We start from the raw sequence: 18,550 nt of genomic DNA on the forward strand, positions 1-18,550 counted from the left end.
CTACTAGTCCAGCCGTTTCATTTGATACCCATATTGATGGGGTTCTGAGAAAATATGTAATCCACCATTTTGTTGTGGCCGCTATCTTGGATTTGCATTTTCTATAAATAACTGTGTTCTACTAGTCAAGCCCTTTCATTTGATACCCATATTGGCTATTCATTATGGAATTATTATACAAATTATTCAAAATTTCCGAAAATCAAAAATAAAATACTCCGGATAATCGAGTCTAAAATTCCGGATAATCGAATTCCGGTTAATCAAGTCTCCGGATAATCGAGTCCGACCTGTATTACGGTGATATGGGTTTCCATCAAGTTGCAGTAGAACAGAATTTACCTGACTAACTCGCATCAATACTAAAGATGAGACGTGGGCTCAAGAGTTCAACGGTCAATGCAAGCATCAGGCGACTTCTGCTTCTATTTGGAAATATAGGCTTTTCTCAGGATTTTATTGATAATAACGCTGCTGTGCTTAACGAATTCCTACAAGCATCAGACAGTTGAGGGGAAGGTGCTTGAATAGGTCAACAATCGTGTTTTCTACCATTTTGGAAAATACACCCATATGGTTACAGAGTTGAATTATTTATTTTCGTCCTTGAATGAACACTATTGACAAGCTATGATTTTTTTTTTCATTTGCTCTGACCAATGGTGGATTGTGGATTGGTGGATTGTAATCTTATTGCAGGAGACTAAGTTGAAATGTAAATTCACAATAGATGTACGAATAGATTTAAGAATTAAGTGTCTGTGTGTGATTATCAACATTGTAATAATTTTCTTTTTATCCCATCCTTTTCGTGAGAAAACATGTCACCCTTCTAATCTTGAGTATACCGCGAGTAATCGGTTTCCCACATTACTAACCATAGATTTAAGAAAATTGTTTATACATATAGTTTTAAAAATATATTTAAGAATTCGGCTCCTTTAAACTTATGTAACTGAGCCTGTAAAAATAAACGAATAAAAAAAAAGTTATTGTGTCTTCTCGGTATAAAAGTTTTATTTGTCATTTAATTTTAAAATAATTTTTGAGAAGAACCCTTCTCTATTGGCTTTCGATTACATTATATTCATTTCAAATCGTCAAGTTCTGCGTATTTTTTTTAGCAATATAACTTACCCGAAAAACTGATTACAGCTTATCGTAATCAGGTACAGGCAGACATTTTCCTTTACCATCTCGGTATTTGAATTAGTAAATTACTAGATTAGATGACGCTTCATTCACGTAATTTTCCATTAACAACAGGCATGTTTTCATTTAGTCCGCAAGGACGTTCGAACGCAGCGCAATAGTATTACCCATTCATCGTACCACGAATCCGCACCATTTCCGCTGCTCTCGAACAGAGAGAGTTGCCGGCCAAACTCCCAAACGTGTCAATTAAAAAGTGCTAAAAACTTACATCCTTCCCCGAATTCGCCAAACAGCACCCACGTTCCCTCGTGACGCTAAATTCAGCTCCATAAAACTTCTCACCATTCATGAGCACTTGTTCGTTAATTACCTGCCGCTTACATATAATTTTACCTTTTTTGGGCCCATTTCATTTCGCTCGCATCCTTTTTTTTATTTTATTCTCTCCCAAATCTGTCCGTCGCGGTGCCAGCTGTCCCAGAAGATTCACTGGCGGACGACAGAGCGGCTGCGGAACGACTTTAACGTGCCTATTAAGCGTGAGGAACAAATTAATACGTTTCGTTCACTGGTCCCATGGTAATTAGGAGCAAAACTTGGACGGACATTAGAATGGCGAACCAGCACGACTGCAGTAGACTCATGGAGCTGAATTAATTGGGCCACCCTCAACTACGCCGTCCGCGGGATGGACGCGCGCGGTCACTTCTTACCAGGATATTTTTGGGCTGCCGGTATTACCGGCTTAAACGTGAGCGATGTTGTGGGTGAAGGTGGAAAACTCTATGTCACCGTATTCTGGGTAGTAGCTACCACAACTTGTAATATCATAATTGATAGACGGGTGCGTGTTGTGAGCAGAATTCCAATACTTCATCACGTTGCGTCTATCGGTTTCGATACCTGAATTTTAGAATTCCAACCTTAATCTGAACGGTGGCATGCAGATGCCGCAGACGAAGAAAAGTGTTCATGTTTACAAAGGACGTTGTTGACTTTTCGAATGACCGACGAAGGTTGCGTTTCCGAATGTACGTGCTGGGATTTCAAAGATTTACGCCTTCTGTTTGAGTTCCTCATGTGTGTGTTTGTCAAATATGAGGCCATTCTGTTTGTTTCTTATGTTAAAGCTGTGACTTTCAACACTTGTTTGCTTCTTCGGCAATTGTTTCATGTTCTAGCGCTCATTTAGCCTGAATTCATATTCTTTATTATTATCCCATGTTACGATCGTCAAAATTTCATTAGAAAAACTATATGCCGCTGACGAAATTTCTATTAAAATCAACCTTTCACGACGATTTTATGCAACATCCTTTTTAACATTCCACCCTTTCATCCCGTCGCTTTCCATTAGATGTGTTTCATTCTCTATTTCCCATTTCCAACCATTATCATCACTATCATCATGATCATTGCCCCATCGGCCATCGGAATAAAGATTCACGGTCGACATATAACGCATGAACCGAACCAAAATACAAATGGTGATGCTGCATAACGGGGGTTCATCTCGTCTTTCTGATTCTCTCCTTTCTCTCTGTGTGCATCTGGTCAGGGATGACATAGGATGAATTCATTGCATCGCAGCGACAGGATGATGAATAATCAGTCGTTGCGGTGATAGGAGAAATTCTTTTGCTGCTTCGCTTCAGCCAGACGACGAACGCAATTCGGCATAATGTTGTGTTGTGACACGAAGCTCTGTTGGATGAACACATGAGAAAACTGAAAGACAGCGAGGGAGAGAGAAACACCTGCGAGAGAGAACTTGTCAAGGAATGCGAAGCGGAGAACCAGACGAAAGCATGCTCTCGATGTACCGAATTGTTTTGACCCGAACGGGGCGTGAGAACATGATTTGATCAAAATTTGTTTGTTGTTTTTGACGAAACAAAATGTATGGTAGGGTAGAATTACGAATTACACTAATTTGAATGATTCTTGTTTCTTAGCAAAGGACTACGAGATCAAAATGTTCATACCGTAAAACGGCAGTTTTGTTGCAAATACTTTGATGATGCTCAATTTTGCTGACAATTTTATATTTAACAACCCATTATTTAAACTCGATTATTTATCGTGGTCAGTTTTAGTCATAGTCCATTGTTTATGTTTCTCTGTAGTAATCATAATTAGTTTTCTCACGGTAACATTGATAATAAAGCCTTATTTTTCATCACGAAGGCATCGGATGATAAAACATATTGAAATGTAGAAGAGTGTTCTGCCCATGTTTGTATAGGAGACGTAAACGAAAAAATGAACAAAAACAACTTTTTCGCTGTTTCGCATTCTACACAATGTAATACGTTTGCTCAACATGCAAACAAACATTTTTTGTTCGAAAACATTTGAGTTTCCGAAAAATCACTGTTTGTCCGCATAACAAACGTAGTTCCATACAGCTTTCATACATCGTTCGAAAATCAACAATTGTCAGTATTATGTGCTATAAGCTAAATCTACATTCGAATCACATTCTTTGTAGAGTCATGTCAAACATGTCTGTCACGATAGTGTCTTATTACTTAGTGTTTTGAATATAAGAAACCATTGAAACGATGCTCATATAATTACTATTTTCTGTACACGATGAACAAAGAGAAGCAATTGTGTTTTTTTATGTTATAATTACCTAAATTTCTGCGTTTGAATCCTCAAGTAGATAATGGAACAATCAGATCAGTAGTAAAATTAAAATAATATTGGTTCTTAGCATTATAACTCCTTGGATTCAACATTGCATTATTCCACATACTCAGCATTTACTCATACCGTTGGTGTAGATCACTCCCCCATCTTTATGGGATTGACCGTGGTATCGGTAAATCATGTTGCTAAAATTAACAACAATGCAGATTGCCTTTACAAATTCAATTTATTGAATAAACACAAACCTGCTGTTCTTATCATATCCCAGAGTATTAAGGAAAAAAGTACTATTCTAGACTCGCAACGAATCCAGAGCACCTTCTCCAGACATTCCACTAAATTTCTTCCAAACCTTTTTGATTTTATCCGATAACATCTGAAACTACCGACGGAGACGTTTTGACTATTATCGGAATTGTAAATACTAACGCTATAAACAGAGTAACCTGGCGATTACGTCTAGCTATGCGGACCAGTGTTCATTTAAATAATTGGTTGTCCGCAATGAGGTACATATAGAGGTGGAGCAGTAGGCGAAGTGTATCTGTATTGGCAAGCCAAATATCTTGTCGTAATTATTTGCCTTCAATGTGAAATGTATATGGAAGAAACAAAACAATGGTGAAGGTACTCACGGTTGCATGATAATTTGAGCCAAAGTTCTCATGAAATCATTCAATTGGTTGTTTTTTAACAGATGACAATTATATCGTGGCTTATTTCGATTATTCATGTGGTAAACAGGTCCAGAGAGCAGTCGTATGCTTAGTTCTCGAAAGCAGTAACATTTTCGGTGAAATTTTGATTAATGGGCGATTATTATCTCGCAACATACACAACGACACTGAGAGCCTCCGAAACATCAACTTCATAACGGTAAAATACTGAAACTTTGTTTGTTTCTAGGAACGTAGGGGAGTGAAAGTGGCGTACGGAAATATCACTTTTATCCGTCTTTTTCGACGTGATTTCACAAATATTCACTGCACGCTATCACATTAGCCTCATATTCAGCGGGAGTTCCACAAAAATGTACGTTTTTAATTGATAAAATACTTCCTGAAAATAGAATTATTACATGGATGCGGTGGGCAATCAAAGATAAGCACAACGACTGACGTCACTATTTGCGAAATAGTTATGGCAGCGCATGCTATGCCGCTCGAAACTCGACCATCTTCATTACCTTTTTTCCAGGACATTGGGTTGTCCGTATAAATAGACGCAAGCGTTTTCCAAATAGAAAAAAATATGTTATAATCCGCAAAATCACCTAGGCCCTCTTTTTGCCGATAATATTCTTCAACTGGACAGATCATTTCATCGGAAATTTGCATGGTTATGCTTCTAGGCCAAAAAACAACAAAAATGTGTTTTCCCAACACTAATGGTGTTGTCGATTACGTCTCCTATGCAATCATGGGCAGTGTTTTAGTAAACCATGTTCAACTTCTATAAGACCACCCTGATTCTATTTCGTTGCAACACAAACAGTTAGAATTTCAACAAGATACATTCATACATTGTTGAATGCTTAGAATAAAGTAATTTAACGTCAATTTGGTTCAAAAGAGTTTTTTGTTTATTTACTCTGCTTAAATATGATTATTTCAGCTGTCCAGTTTCTATAAGACCATTTCAAAATTCATAAGCATTATGAATGAAAAATTCAAAACGATCGGCTGATTTACATATCAATAATTGACAACCTTTCTATTTTTGCTAATAACCTGTAGAATTCGTGTTGGAATACTATTTACCAAATGTTGCTGAGCGAATTTCTCGATATTTTTCCATGTTTCCGAAATTGCGACCTTGAGCTCTTCAATTGAGGTGTACTGTTTTCCCTCAGTGTAGATTTTGCGTACAAGGATCCCCCTAAGATTTTCAGCAGGATTCAAATCTGGAGAGAGAGCCGACCAAAAAATTGAGGTCTTTAATTCAGTTTCCTCAGTTTCCTTACTGATACGAATAGTAGCATTGTTTTGCTGGAATGTGAATTTTTAGTGACGATCCACGCAAAAACGGTAGAAGAGAGGATTTCAGAACATGTATGCAATCATTGAATGATGTGAAAGCTATCTTAAGCTTTCCGGTTGCACAGAATCCCGCCCAAACCATGCACAAGCCTCCACAAAAATTCCTGGTTGAAAAATCCTTCTTCCGTAAATCACGCCAGTACCCGTTGAAACCGGCGGAACCATCCTGATTGAACTTTTGACGTAGAACTACGTCATTCATTAAGGGTGCCAAATCAGAATACAGGTCACGTTTTTATGAAATAAAGTTAACGTTAATAACTATTTTTCCCGCGAACGGATTTTGGCGATTTACATACTAAACGAATCGGAAATTCCGTAAGATTTGTTTAATATGCTATACATTAGAATCCCCTGGTTTGTAAATGGTTAAAATTCATAAAAATTTTAAGCGTTTCCATTTTCTCATACATTTGTTCTGTTCATTTGTGTGCTTTCCCGAACAGAGCTGTCAATAACGAGCAACTTATCGACGACCAATGAAGGGGAAATCGTAGGATTTAAAATCTTCGTGAAGAAAGGAAAAGTAGATGAATGAAGGGGAATACTTGCCTAGAGTATAAACGGTGGATCTCGCTGAGGCAAACTTTCATTTGAGGCTGAGGCATTTCGCTGCGCTGCGATCTAAGATTGGACCCCACCAGTGGTAATCCAACTTGGATATCGTCGTGTGGTTTTTTCAGTTCGTTTTTCGCGTTATTCGTATCGTGTGTTTTTCCGCGTCATAAATTGGACGCTGTGTGATGAGCAAGAAGAAGAGGAAGGCAGGCTCGAGCCTTGCAAAAAACGAACGCATTGCCAGGGGTAATAAAATTTCGAGGCAAGCTTCATCTAATGATGCACGCGATGTTGGTGCAGTGAAAAGCGCTCGCACTGATCCGAGCCTTCGCGAATGTGACACCACATCGAACAACAGCGAAGTAGGCGACTTCGGCGGGTCGGTCGAAAATGTAAGCGCCGTTACCCAGGCAGCAACCAAAATAAAGCTCCCCCCGCTTGTGGTGAAGGCGGTCGCTCTTGACAAACTCATCAGCGAATTCGCACCGATGGGTGTTACAGCAGAGTACAAGCTGTGTGGCATAAGTCAGTCTTTTTCCATGCAGTTAACCTTGTTTGTTTTCCATCATCATAAGGGCTTCGTTGGTGCCTTTGAGAATGCATAAATGCATTAAACTGACGTTATGGCGAAGCAAGTGTTAAGGTTGTGCACCAAAAATTTATTTGGGGAAAACCAAGCATCTTGAATGTCTTACTGGAATGTTATAAGTTATTTGGGTTCGCGACTGGCACGCAAATCTGTCTTCAACTTTGATTGCATTTGCGCTAATCTTGATCATAATGAAGCAATGCTACTGTTTTCGAGGTTGGTGATATGAACAAGAGTTTATTTCGCTTGTTTAGTCACCAAGAAAGTGAATGTCGTTCTTGAATTTTGTATGTGATTAGGTTTCGCTTAACTTCCTCCACTAAGGGTGACAGCTACGCTTCTCTCGAGCATGAGAAAGTAATGCAACTTTTTTCGAAGCCATTAATATTAACAGAAGCGTTTTTTTTTTGAGAATAAAGGTGATGCCTAGAGGTGCGATTTCACTGAGGCTATACTAAATAACATGTAGCATGATATTTGATACTTGCAAGTGTTGTCATTGTTGTTTCTTCCATGCGGTGCCAAAGATATATTGATGTATTTATGAGATGTGGAATAATGGTACTGGTACAACATGTATATAATCGACTGTAGCCAAGTCTATGTCTATTGCGAAAAAGGCCACCGGAATAGCGTTCGAGGTAAATTTTCAATGCATTGACATGACATAAAATGCGATATACAATCAGCCAGTGTATTTTTCTGCGAGGGCAAGAACGAATCATCAATCAATTATCCTCAACTACAATGAAAAAGCCATTCACATTCTTTGTCATAACATACCATGTCCCACTGTCGCTTCATGTGAGCTTTGGCAAAACTCAGACGTCTTCCGATGTGAGATGGTGTGAGATGAGGAGTTTTAACCTTTTAAACCCTCTTCATATGAGAATTTTTCTCCAAAACTTGACCAATTGTCACGCGAGTAACATTTAAATTAAAATATCAGACAATTTTTTTTCATCGTTTTCAACACGTTGAGTGCCACGGTTTTATAACGACTCTATGGATTTCTCAAACGTATTAGGACCATCGTTTCTTTTTTTAGTGGAAGGTATTTTTGTTCGATACGGAATGCTTATAAGCTCATATGCCATTGCCACATATACAGAATAATCTGTATTTTACAGGTTTTTCGCCAAATTTCAAATACAGAATCTGTATATATAGAATAACAGATTTTCAGCAAAGATACAGGATTTACAGTTTTTTTTAGAAAATCAATTTTGAATATTAAATTTGTTACAGTGCATACATAGATACCTTGATTTATAAAAATGTTGAACGCAACGCAAAGAGATGGCTTTCGTTGGAGGCAATTGTTAAGCGAAATCTTGAGCGATTTGAAGAGCTTGAACTATTATTTTCGTTCCAAGTTAAGTATTATTATAATCAATCCGCGAATCATATATTGACTCATTAAAGCGGTTCTATGACTTAACCGATGCAGTTCCTAAACTTTGTTCCATCGCTCACCAACAACGTCAATCGTACTTTCCGATCAGAAGGTTCTCAATTTTGCGAACTTTATAACGATACAAGATTGTAATTTTTGATCATGTTGGGTAACTTATGTTTGGAGAGCTACGTACTACGATTCTCAGATGCTGACCTTGATGGAAAAGTTTTTGAAGACTTCATGAAGCAGCCTGAGGATTTTTGCGTTGGTATCGGTATAGAAGTAGCTGAAAAATCATTGGATGCTGCTAAGAAGTTGACCTTCAAATCGATTTGTAGTGACTTCTATATTGAGCTTGTGAAACATAACTGCGGCCTTGATACACCCTCAAAATTTCGTCAAGCTACCAAACTTTAATGATTTGATGCGCCAATTTCCACAATTCGTTGAAGCAGATAACAGACAAGGCTTGAATAACGAATTCAGGCTACTCAGGACGAATCTTATGGAGCGAAAAATCAGTGACTCAGATATAACTTGGTCCTAGCTGTTGAATGTCGAAATGCGTGATGAGAAATTTGTACATGAGTGAATATTTTCGCTTTACAATGCCAAAAAAACAAAGTCCGGAAATCGGTTGGCTCCAACAATTATAGACTCTATTTTAAAAGTGAAGAACTATGTATCGCCTCAAGGTGGAGCGTCAAGGATGAAATTGAAAGAAAAAGTTCAACAAAATCATTTATCAAATTTTTTTTTTAATAAAAGCCATTGGTGTAATATTGATTATTGGCGTCACAGAAACCCCAATTTTCAAGACTTATTTTTTTCCGATCTTTCGTTTTCCGGAAAATGACAAAAAAAATCAAAAAAGCGCCAAACAAAAATATTGACCAAAACCTAAATTTTTGTTCCTGTAGGAGGTTCAATCCAATGTTTTTTTTTCTACATCACAATGTGTGAGTAGTATTGTAGGAAAGTTTACATATTCTCAAATTTTGTAAGGCTTTGTTTTTTGTTACGTTATGTGAGGTTATGTACTTTCCGCACAAAGTTCAACTTTACTTTAAACCAATTTTTACGCCTAATAAAGTTATACAAATTTGAATGAAATTGATAGTAAGTGGTAGATAATAGACTAAGCTATCATTTGATGCCAAAACCTTATAATTGCTTTCCAAAGCCATAAAAAATTATCGAAGTTGTTATTCGATTTATCGAACGCTTGGCATAAAACGGGTTAGCAACCCATAAATAAGAAAAATAAGTTCAAAGTAAAAATGAACCTTTATTTTAATTTTTTCCCTTAACTTTTCGATACAAATTAGTGTTACAGTTTTTTTTATACAGATTTTTCGGATAAAAATATAGATATATAGATTTATTCAGAAAATTTTACAGATTTAAATATGGCAACCCTGTTATATGCTTATATTAGTTACCTTTATTATCATATGTTATACTATCAGTCATCGATGACTGACGTTGCATTTAAAAAATTAAATTTAAAAATTTAATTCGCTTTTTATTGTTCGACTCGTTGGTTGAAGGCTTACCAAATGTATTGGCCCAAATCAAAATATCTAAGGCGAGAGCCATAGTGAAAGGACAATTTTTATTTTTTCAAATTTTGTAACTACTGAACTGACAATAATATTTGAAATCTTCCCGCGCTCGGGTTCCTAAACTTCCCATGGTCCAAATAGGAGCAACAACAGTTATTCGCGAAAAATGGAAGGAAAAAAACGGGAACGGGAAGCCACTCCACACACACAGGCACAGACCAACGCTCCAATACACATCGGTTTCAAAACACATGTTTCGTCACGAGTCGCTCGCTCTCGCGGGAGCTTGCTGGAGCATGCATGAGAGCAACACGAGAGCTTACGGTACGTATCACCGGTGTTCCTCCCGCATCGGAGCATCGGTCGGCCGCCGGAAGGTAGCGGCGCGTGAGGAAAGCGAAGCGCATTCACAATAACAGAAAAAAGTGCTGCCGCTGCTGCTGCTGCTGCTGAAGATCTGTGTGCCGCTCTGGCCTAGCATCATTGGCCCAAACGAAACCAACCGACAGACTCCGACTCCGTCTGGTGTGCCGCTTGCTTCAAACGTAAATCTTACGCGAAGCCAGAAACTTGTGTTCCGAGCGGCACTCCGTGAGAGCCTAGGCGCAATTCATGTGATGTAGAACATATTCACGCGCGTACGTGTTTGGCGAGGATCTCCGGCGATCGGATCTTCGCGATCGCGGTGAGGTGCCCGCGTTGTTGTTGTTGTGGTTGCGCTGAGAAGAGTGGTTTTTCAACATTTTTCTTTCGGTGGCTTTCTTCTTCGGAGTGAGGCGTGAGGCGCAACTTCGGCAGGGCGCTTGTGTACGTTACAACAGCGGTACGCGCATTCCGTACCGGGGGAGTTGCAGACAGCAGCCGCGAAGCAGATCGCGTTAGTCACCTGTGAGCGCTTGAATCCGACGCACTGTCGTCATCGGACGGGATAAAGTCTGCAGCCGTTCTCACACGCGAACGATTCTTGGACATTCGATCGAACGATTCGAACGGTCCCGGTAGATCCATCCACCAGAAACGGGATCAGTGTCAATTAGTGTTACGCTTTCGGTGCACCCGGTCTAATGGATGTTCCAGTGCATGGTTAAATCCGGTGGGCAGAGTTGTGGTTTGTCAAGTGAGAGTGGCAATAATTCTGGAAGTAAACCAGATATCGTCAGGAACGAGAAGTGGGGCAACCAAAAGAAGTGGTAGCAAAAAAGTGCCGTTAGATATTTGCGCCGGTCGAAGAACGTGAATCGCGCGCGTCTGTGGGTTATGTTGCGCAGCGCGAAATAACTTGAAGCAAGCAGCAATTTCGGTAGAGATTTTTAAACAGCCCAATTGCTGGCGATCGGTACAAGCGGGGAAAATTCCGTTTGTTTTATGTTTTTTTGTTTTTGCTTCTTCGGAACACAACGTGTATACCGCAAAAATTGACCGCATCGTAATTGAAGGTAGCCGTTGAAAATTGCTCATCTCGAGTCGAGGCGCGACAAATTCGGCGCGTTCAATCGAATCATAAAACTCGGCACGCGGATAGGTGCCTAGATAACAAGATTATTTGAGGAATTGTTTCGATGGTGCTTTTACCTAAGTGTAATACGTTATGAAGAGTATATGGCACATCGTGTAGTCGCTAACTTTTTTGCGGCTGATGCACTGTTGGGAGTCGACCCACTTCCTGTCGTGTGTACGAAGTGCAAGCATAATAGATGGTGGTGATCCACAAAGGGGTGAAACAGAGTGCAACTAAAACATACACAGTCTGGGGAGCTGAACGAAGGCATTTTGTCCACGCTGCGGCGAGGAAGATGATCGTAAAAAAGTACAAATGAAGAGAAAAAATTAATGATAAATAAAAACAAGTGATTAAAGTTAACAGTTAAATTGGAAATTATCGTGCGGTGCGGCCCGTGAAATACATGTGTTTCGGAAGTCAGTGAATGTGTGAAAGCTGTTAAGATCTTTTATGTGCCCATTCGGAGACTGGGAAAGGCTCATCCCCACGGACAACCGGAGGAACCGAGGTGTACGTGTAAGCCATCATTACTTTTCTCCATTGCAAATTAGCACCTTCCAACCCCGTAGCCGATGTTAGATTGTTGGGAGTTTCCAATTACGGTGCTGCTGTGGCTGCTGCCACAGGCGGCATTCCCGATGATCTATTGTGAATGGAAAACTGACATAAGAAGCAAAAAATAAAATAAATAAAATGAAAGCCGGTCAGCTTGCGGTTTTTTTTTTGGATTTGAACCGATTCGGTTTGGTGTTTCTGCTGACCCAGATCGAAGGGGTTATTGTTTTGGAGCGCGAATGGTTTGTTTTGCTGAGTGAACTTCGGCCACCAAGTTGGCTTAGTAGTGCGGCTCGGAAGGACTTCCCTCCCGGTTTGCTCCTTGCGTTGTTGCAGTTTGAGCTGGTGAGACTTGAGAGTTTCTTGGAGAGCGAAGAGTACTCCGAAATGCAGTGCATCGCTCTGGTGCTCTCCGTAGAGAGATTCGGATTAAATTGAATATGTCTTCGTGAGGACGACATTTCGGGACGTTAGAATTGTGGGTCCCAACTTCGGGTGTCGTTCGTACGGATGTTAGTATACTCCAAGGTTTGAAAACTCGAGGAATGCCGCGAGCTCGACTGCGAGCAGTGTAGTATCGTAGATTCACGTCTCAAAAATGATTTGGGCAGAGCACAACATATTTGGGAATTATATTTGTGCTGTTTGTATATTCACTATAATTTAGGGAATGTTCAGCGAAGCTCAAATCGGGTTTCTCATTCAACCCAAGACGAATGTTCTTCTCAAAGAAAAAAATATTATCTAATTATACGTTCTTTCGTACATTCTTCTCTCCATCTATTGAATTCGGTTCAAACAAAATATTGTTTAGTGGCTGAATTTCTCTATTTTCTTTATTAAGAAATAACGAATAGTTATTATTTAATGTTTCTTAATACAAAAAAAAATTAGAAATTTAGCCACTAAACGATATTTTGTGACGAATAGTTTATTATATAAACTATAGTTTATTGCTTATTTTATACATGTAATATGTATATTACTGTAGAACTAAAATTATTTTTTGTATGTCTTTACGCTTTAGCTCGTGTCTCATTTTTGTTCATACTTGGTTGAGATCTCATGTTACGTCGTTATCATGAAAAAGATCATGATTGAATACTGCCAACAGATTCAAACTGCACATGGCAAATGTAAGATGTGCTTCAAAAGCATTAGCTGTGAACGTTAACACCAATGTAAAAATTAAACTTTTGCAGTTAATCAACTGGTAAGGTTGATTCGAAACTCTCGGGTTTTTGATGCGGATTTATCTGAATATTTTTTCTGGGCAATAAATTTAACCGATCGAATCCAAAAATGAACAATTTCAACTAAGCTTTTTTTCGAAATGAATGAATTCTGCTTCAAAGAAGTGAAACCGTTTGTTTCAATTATTAAAATTCGCTTCTGGATGTTGACACATTTTTAGTGCAAACCGAGATCAACATTTGTGCGAGCAAAGGAAAAAATGTTTTTGCGCCCTCGATATGCATGCAATGCCCGCTATGTTGATCTTTCTTCCACAAATTAGTGGGAAGAACATAGTCTTCTCTATAATGAGCTGCTTGGAAATTTTGCCTGTTACGATTAAATCAAAGCATCAGAGTTCTGCCAGTTCTCCAGCTGTCCTCCCTGACTAGGGACCACAATTCAGTTAGGTTCAATATTGAGTAGTTCTTGTAGTTTCGATTGAATTGAACATTTGATATAGATACATCGTAGCAACCATGAGTGCCAACCATATATAGGCAGAATTAAAAGAAAAATTTTTGGATGACATTAGGACCATTCGAACGGCTTCCATGGAAGCGCTGAACGCTAATTCTTGAAATGAGCGTTCAGTTGAATGGCTATAACATTGATTTTTGTATGCTGGATTGAAGCTGGAGGAATCTAGTTTGAATAATAAAATAAACAAATATCAAAATAACTTGTTTAAAAGTCCTTTCTAGTAGTCCTGAATCTTGATTGACACCCAAATCATTGCGGATCGAGAGGAAAGTTGCACTCTCCTTTCAGTCTAATCATTTGACTTTGAGTTGTTTCCTGAAGCGTTTAAATTGGAATTGATAATAATTATTATTAATTATTATTCATATTTATCATGGAGCAGTTTTGGAAACTTCATTGAATTCTGTACAAAGTTTAATTGAAATTATTCCAAAATGTGTAATTTTGAGGATCTTTTTCAAGGTAATTTTTCAGTCTATAATATCCTCAAAAGCACGGAAATTGTTCATGTCTGAACGTCGACCGGTTTCCTTCGTCGATTGATGAAAGTATTGAAAAATTAGAAATAAGAGAAATTAGAAATTGTTGCAACATGTAAGCAGAACATTCTAAAAGAAAACAGTTGTAGCTATGAACTGGCTAAAATATCTAACAGTTGATAAATGAAATAGTGCCGCGTGTTGCATCGATTTTTGAAACAACAAACTCGTGGTTAATGGACACCTACAGACGAAACAAATAAATCACCTTTTGCTTTCATTATCAAAATTTCAAGAAATTGATAACCAATGGGCACTTGTGGAAACTTATTGAATTATTTACAAGGTTCAATTCAACAAACAAATTTATTTGAAATTTTTACAGACGGTAGTGTTGGCGAAATTTAACCGTTTAACGGTTGAAACAAATATATGAAACACTGTATGAGGACTATTTTCAAATAAGATTACTTTAGACTCATGAAACTTGGAGAAATGAATGATTTTGAAAATTGGACAAACTTCTCACTGCAGTACATATGGTTCGAGGGGGTCAAACATTTATAACAGATGTGGTAGATTTTTTGTATCAGACAGAGCATTGAAAATTTTTACGAAGCGTTTACATTTGATTGACTCTTTTAGGAATTTAATATTTTATTAATTTAAATAATCCATTTCTTTCTATTTTTATCCATTTTTTCTAATTTAAAAAAAACCCACATAACGCTTTAGATATTGTCCATAAATTAAAAAAAAAATATTGGAATTCGTTCTGCGACACCCCGTTGCTTCAGAACCGATATCACCGGCAAGGTACCAATTTTCAGACAGCATCTACGCATCCAGCTGTCAACAGCGTAATAGTCATTATTCGTGCATTCAAAAAAGTGGAAAATACATCTTCAAATATACCTTAAACTATAACCAAAATACCCGAACACTTCACTTTATTCCTAACATCCGAAAAAAATAACGAAAATTCATTCTTTTTCGACCATCCACACGCAAAAGTAGATCCCTTCCGAATTAATACACTTATAATAACGAATAATCCAATAACCTGTACATTATTTAAGCACATTTTCGAGAAGTGACCGTTCTTGGCGAGAACTCTTGTTGACAAACCACCAATCCACCAATCCACACGAATTTTGGAAGAATTTTTTGATTCATATTTTTGATTTAGCTGAAATTTTGCCAATTTGTTCGGCACTAGGTACGATGTCATTCTACGGGATTATTTTTTTATATACGATTATGAAAAAATGCTATTATTTTAGAAAATAAACTATAACGCTAAAACGGGTTATTTCAACGAAATTGTGTCTCATGCAAAGTTTTTTACCGAAAAAATTGAAAATAAAGTTTCAAAATGGAATATGGGCCTCAAAAGCTGCGTTTTATAAAAAACTGAATTTTTGACACAATAAAGTCTCCAACAACTGGTTTTTCGTTTGACTTGATTATGGCGTTTTAAAATTTTACGTTTTATTTACACAAAAAATCTGACTCAAAAACTATAATATGTACATACAAAGTTTTCGTCATAGGATGATTTGTAAGGAAATTTTCACATAAATATACCAAAACATTTTAAGGTGCAATTTTTTAGGTTAAGAATTTTCTAAAATAAAAGTTGAAAAAAGCTGAAAAATGTTTCGAAAGTTGGATATTTTGAACCATTTCCCACTCAAAACCTATAAGACCTACAAAATGTTGGTTATAGAATGAAATGTAGCAAATTATTGATATTTTCTACACAAAATATCAAAAAATTGAAAAAAAATAATTGAAAAAAAATATTATGAAAATTAAAACTCATTTTTCTCAAAAAAAAAAAAAATTATTGTTTTTAATTCAAAAAAAACGTATGATTTTGCCCTATAATTGCCAACAAGTCTTCCATACGTCGGAAGAAGGGCACTGCTACAGAGAAAAAAGTTTTCCTAATAACAAATTTCTCATGTTTTCTTTGAAAAATTACTATGAATGTTTTGATCGAAACATCTTAGTGTGTCGATTAACATATTCTGTAAAATTTTCGCTATTTAGAAATACGTCAAGAGCATGTCAAACGCGAGAATTTTCACACAAAAAATTAACGAGTAAAACATTATCTTTTCGGGAGTCTCCATACAAAAGGCCATATATGCCAGAGACTATAAAAGATAGAAACTTGATGTTTTCGTCAACAGTTCATATTTTAATAAGGTCTAAAACTTTGTCCAATACATACTATATCGCCATATTGACTTTAAACTAAATTAGGATTAGTTAAAGTTTTTTTTTCAAAAAAAAAAACCTGTGGTTGTCATGAAAACTTTTTCCCCTTTTTCTGATGTATTGTCTGATTGTATATATATGGTATATGTTTATGCATATATTTATTTCATGAATTCAAAAAAATATGTTTTTGAGAAAAATAATTTCAATTTTACAAAATATTTTTTTAGTGTAATTAAAAAAAACATTTTCCCCGTTTTTTTTATTAATATTTAAACACTTTCCTACATTTCATCATTTGACGAGAATTGCGAGAAATGCTACAAATGCCATAAAAAATATTTTTTCATTTGATCATTTCAGGATCAAAGAAAAACTATTTGTTTAAAACAATATGGGCTTTATTGTGTCACAAAATTTGATTTTGAAAATGTAGTTTTTGCGATATTCCGTTTTTAAACCTTGTTTCCATTTTTTTCCATAAAATAACCCGTTTTGGCATAAGTCCTATTCAAAAATTAGTCGTGATCGTGTTTGAAAAACTAATAGCGTGAAATCGCATCGGACCTAGTGCCGACCAAGTTAGAAAAGCTTCAGCTAAATCCAAAATATATGAAAGTAAAATAAACCATTGGTTGGTGGAATGCCTCTAGGGTAGTTTGTTTCAAGCAACAACAAAAAAAGATCAATTCACACGGAAATAAATTCACATTCGATACTCGTAAATATTTTCTTATATTCTCAGACATTGGCCTATTTTTAACACTGATATTCATTTCGTCAAAAAGAAATTGAATTTTGTCGTCTTTAATAAACAGGTCAATGACAATGACACTTGGTGGAAAAATGAACTTTTTAACATTCTGAAGAACAAAAGTTCATCTGCTCATACTCACTCTGGTTGCCAAGATCTGTCATTTTAATTTTCATCTGGGATGTATAGATTTTCAATGCAACGTAGTCCGGAATTCTAAGCATTTGAGCTTACCGAAAAAGGTACATTTCGACACTAATGCGTAGTACAAATTCCATCATTTTCACATGTATGATTTTTGCGGAATCCAGAAGATTTATTGTTTTCATCTTCTTTTCAAGATAAGTCTTGAAAACAAACAGTCTATACACCACAAAAGGGGGGGTCACCGTACGAAAAATTTAACGAACAATGAAGGGATTACAATTGCATATTACACGAAATAGTTTTTCGATATATGTTATCAGCATTTTTTTTTATTATAATACACTACTAGTTCGCCAAAAATATTGACCGAAGGGTTGTTCTTTTCATTTTTAACCTTTAACGAACGAGTGCGCTTTTCTAGAACGATGATCTGTTGGTCAACGGATTTTCAGGAAATTAAGTGCTTTATTTCCAAAGCGAGAAAAGGTGCATCATTAATATCGCTTCATTGCAGGCATAAAAAAGGTAATGCCTAACAGAATTCCTGAAATATAACGCGATTTGCAATATCGCGAGTATGGCGGCATTCGTTCGCTAAGGGTTAAATCAGATTTCCGGCAAAGCTGCAAATTTGATTTTTAATGATTTTTTTTCAATTACCCAATATGTATTATTTATATGCTTTCCGTTTTTATCAGAAAAAAAAACCGAAAGAAGTTGAGATGATTCACTATATTCGTAAACAAAAAATCTTCTAGTGGGAAAGCAACAGGTATACAGGTATTGATACCGCTGGACGAAAGAACGGGTCAAAAGAACTGGTTCACTTAGGTGACTGGTTAGCGACTGAGCCGTTCATCACAGTGAACTCCTTTACCCATCCGAACTCCATGGTCTGGTTTCCTTATGCGTTCTTACATGTTTTTTTTTTTAGCGGACAAGATGAGTCGATGCATATAAAGAATTATCCTACATTTTCCGATGGAAAGCACTTATCAGAATCAGAGGAGAGGAGATGGCTTCGAAGGTGGTGACACTCAATTACTCCTAAAGTTTCCTGATTTAAAGGGTAAAACGCTGACAGAGATTTTATTATAGAATAGGAAAAATAGATCATAGGATAAACGACAGGAAAAAGACGACCGATCGATTAATATTTCTGCAGGGACGGTCATATTGATAAGGATTTCGTGTATATTTATGAACATCTGA

At 37.0% G+C, this 18,550-nt stretch overlaps 2 protein-coding genes across 6 annotated transcripts in view; one reads left to right on the forward strand and one right to left on the reverse strand.

The window, feature by feature from the left end:
* The window catches only part of LOC129779759 (rab3 GTPase-activating protein catalytic subunit), a 526,672-nt gene that overhangs the window by 42,676 nt on the left and 465,446 nt on the right, over nucleotides 1-18,550 (reverse strand). The window lies entirely within an intron of this gene.
* The window catches only part of LOC129779760 (leucine-rich repeat and fibronectin type-III domain-containing protein 3), a 449,197-nt gene continuing 441,091 nt past the window's right edge, over nucleotides 10,445-18,550 (forward strand). For 3 of the 5 annotated variants that reach the window (XM_055787429.1, XM_055787433.1, XM_055787432.1), the window contains exon 1: nucleotides 10,445-11,977. The gene's annotated coding sequence lies outside the window, so the exon portion shown is untranslated. The remainder of the gene's footprint in view (nucleotides 11,978-18,550) is intronic. The other 2 variants (XM_055787431.1, XM_055787430.1) reach the window with 2 other exon arrangements.

This window comes from Toxorhynchites rutilus, chromosome 3 (assembly GCF_029784135.1).
Source record: "Toxorhynchites rutilus septentrionalis strain SRP chromosome 3, ASM2978413v1, whole genome shotgun sequence".
Taxonomy (NCBI): Eukaryota; Metazoa; Arthropoda; class Insecta; order Diptera; family Culicidae; genus Toxorhynchites; species Toxorhynchites rutilus.